This window comes from Bos taurus, chromosome 14 (genome assembly GCF_002263795.3).
Source record: "Bos taurus isolate L1 Dominette 01449 registration number 42190680 breed Hereford chromosome 14, ARS-UCD2.0, whole genome shotgun sequence".
NCBI lineage: Eukaryota > Metazoa > Chordata > Mammalia > Artiodactyla > Bovidae > Bos > Bos taurus.
In genome coordinates this window covers 76,611,065-76,614,767 of record NC_037341.1, presented here as the reverse complement: position 1 = coordinate 76,614,767, position 3,703 = coordinate 76,611,065, and positions in this window count along the sequence as shown.

Sequence of the window (3,703 nt, the reverse complement as noted above, 5' to 3'; positions counted from 1 at the left end):
CCTGTGCGTGGCCGTGGGTCAGGGTCCTCCGGAGTGGCCTTGGCCTTGACCCTCTGCTGCAACCCAGGGCCAAGGCAGGGAGCAGGGGCCCGCTCCACAGGGGGTAGCCACCCACTTATCACCGGAACCGCAAGGGAGGTGGGAAGGAGCACCCGGCCCAGGAGTCCTTGCTGGGAAGAAGGCCTTGCCGACGTCAGACTGCCTTGATCCACACTGACCACTTACCCTAATAGATTTAGAGGTGGTAAAAGCAAAGTGGAGGAGAAGGCAGGAGCCTCAGTTTTCTGGTCTGTGAAATGGGGACGTGAACATACGAAGTTATATCTATAAAGTATAGCTTCCCTCTAAAGGACTTTTCCTGTCTCCAAAGCAGAGCTCACTCGTATTAAATTGATACTGTCACGCGAGTGTATGTTCCTCAGTTCTTTGTCTCGTCATGATTTGGAATGACAATGTGAACTTTAAATACATTATTTTTAAGCTCTAAGAGCTTGTAATATTTAAAGTATGAAACGTCACTGTACTCCTTTGCGTTAGCTGTGCACGCTAGTCCACGTCTGGCTCTCTGCCAGCTCCTCCAGCCAGGAGAGACATGAGCTACACTCTCCCAGTGATGCATCTGAGACGCAAAAACTCTGGGCAAAACCGGGTGTCTAGAACTAAGCGCAATACACTGTGCAAACACCAGGATAAAACCTGTGGGGGGAAATTGTATTAATAATTATGTGGTGGTTTAGTCGCTAAGTCGCATCTGACTCTTGCAACTTCATGGACTGTAGCCAGCCAGGCTCCTGTGTCCATGGGATATCCCAGGCAAGAATACTGCAGTGGATTGCCATTTCCTTCTCCAGGAGATCTTCCTGACCCAGGGATCGAACCAGGGTCTCCTGCATTGCAGATGGATTCTTTACCTGACTGAGCTACGAGTCTCAGATATTAATAGTTATATGAATATTAATAGTTATATGAATATTAATAATATAATTGTGCTATAATTGTTAATTATTCTATAATATATAATCTTCTGTTTTGTCTATTTCATTCTTACCTTCATAAGTGTTTTTATGTGTTTGCATGCATAATAAGTATTTTAATAAATGATATTTTAAGTTTGGGTTATATATCAATATATTGATTTTACGTGATTTATATTGATAAAGTTTATATAAATGACACACAGGAAGTGAAATTCGGTGACGATCAGACACCCTCACAGGTTATGGAGCCAGAACTGGAGGCCAGGTCTCCCCGTTTAGTGCCCTCTTAGTGGTCACTTCGTTTATAATTTCAGATAACCCGGGGCCTCCCAGGCGGTTCAGTGGTAAAGAATCTGCCTGCCAAGCAGGAGAGGTGGGTTCAGTCCCTGGGTCGCGACGGTCCTGAAGAAGGAGATGGCAACACACTCCAGTATTTTTGCCTGGAAAACCCATGGACAGAGGAGCCTGGCAGGCTGCTGTCCGTGGGATCACAAGAGTCAGACAGGACTGAGCACTCTCAGACAGCGTTTAGTCTGTTTTAACAGGGAACATCTGTGATGGGTCAATTACTCCTGGATTTGCCCGAAAGAACTAATTGTATTTTGAAGGAAATTTTAAAATATGACTTGGGTGTAGCTTAGAGAAAATGAGCCCATTCTGCAGAGGGAGCTTAAGCGCCAGACAAACAGACTTTTCACAAAAAAGAACCTGCAGGATTCTCCAGATACTGGGGGACAAAGAGAGAAGGTTGACGGTAAGCCAGTAAAGAATCTGTGCTTTTGTGTTTCAGGCTTTTGAATGAATTGGCAGAATAGGCAAAAGACCGAAGGACGTGGAATGGGAAAGGAAAGAAAGGGGCGCTGATGGAGAGAAATAAGACATTTAGAGGCTGCTCAAGGAGCCAGCTCGCTGCTCGGGAGCCCAGAGCTGTGAGCTGAGGATGCGGGCAGCTGCCCAGGGCACAGGAAGCGTGCTCCTAAATCCGGGCCCTGGGCCACGAGGACAGCCTCCTGCAGCTCCCAGAGGCGGTCAGTCCATAGAGCTGGTACCCTGCGGTGAGAGCTTCATCAAGAGCCTACTGCTCAGCCTGAACTTTGCTTGAAAATTGGCTAATCCAATCTCTGGCTTTTAAGGCCTTTAAAAATGAAAACAGTAAATTAGAAACCACTGATTAGGTCTCTTTTGGAAAGCACCAACCATTGTTAATAACTGCAAGTGTTGTTGAAAATATAAATTCCATGGCAGGAGACAAAATTTAATGACTTAACGTAGTCAAAACTTTTATGGGTTTTCACCAAGCTTTGAAATCAAAATGTTAAGCACACATCATCAGTGTGTTCTTGTGGCCTATCTGCTGCTGCTGCTGCTAAGTTGCTTCAGTTGCGTCCGACTCTGTGCGACCCCATAGACGGCAGCCCACCAGGCTCTCCCGTCCCTGGGATTCTCCAGGCAAGAATGCTGGAGTGGGTTGCCATTTTGTTCTCCAATGCATGAAAGTGAAAAGTGAAAGTGAAGTCTCTCAGTTGTGCCCGACTGTTAGTGACCCCATGGACTGGAGCCCACCAGGCTCCTCCGTCTGTGGGATTTTCCAGGCAATCTAACCCCTTGGAAAGAACCTGTGTTGCGTAGAGTAGCATCCTCCCGAAATCCCCTGTGTGTATTTGTCTTTGTTGTCATAATTGCTCCATTGTTTTCGAAACCATGCAAACGTTGTTGGGGATCACATGCTGTTTACACATTAATTAACTATTTATAGCTATTTAAATTATGTATTTTATCCTAATTGAAGTAATACAACTGTTGAAGTAAGTTTTAGACATTAGGCTCATTTTAAATGAACTTTTATTTTTATGTTCATGTATTTAGTGCTTATGAACGGCTTCCTGTGAGACTCACAGCAGCTGAAGAAGGATGATGGTGTTTAACTAACATCTGGTTCTGGTGCTAAAGTTTACTCCAGCAGTGTTTTCTGAAGAGGATGAAATACATTGAACCTCCAGTTTCTAAAGAAAAAAATCCAACCTCATCCTCAACTCCCACTCATTACCCACAAGTCACAAATTCTCATTAATAGTTGGTGATAACATTCAGAGCAATATGTAATACATTGCACCAATCAGTTAGGGCTGGGTTGCCTCCTATACCCAGCTTTCAAAAAGTAGAGTCAGCAGGGCACAGGGAATCCTAGGCAACAGAGACTCTCAACTAAGCAACTTGATGTGTGAAAGACATACTCAACAAATTGTAATCCAGTCCTAAGGAATATTGCACTGAAAGGTTTTAAGAGCACGTGCTTGTCTGACTCTTTGCAACCCAGTGGACTGTAGCCCATCAGGCTCCTCTGTCCCTGTGAGGAAGTTATGATACCCTTACCTTCCACACAGAGCCTTTGTTATTGCTGCTGCTGTGCTGTGCTCAGTCGCGTGCGACTCTGAGACCCCAGGGGCTGCAGCCCGCCAGGCTCTGCTGTCTACAGTATCCTCCAGGCAAGAATACTGGAATGGGTTGCCATCCTTCTCCAGGGGATCTTCCCTACCCAGGGATCGAATGTGTGCTTCCTGCATCTCCTGCATTGGCAGGCAGATTCTTTGCCACTGAGTCACCTGGGAAGCTGTTGAAAGGATGTAAGGAATTAAGCCAAATCAAAAGCTCAATAAAGATCGTTTAGGGAAAATTCATTTCTCTCTTACATGAATGATATTGGCGAACAACACAGAAAAATAATA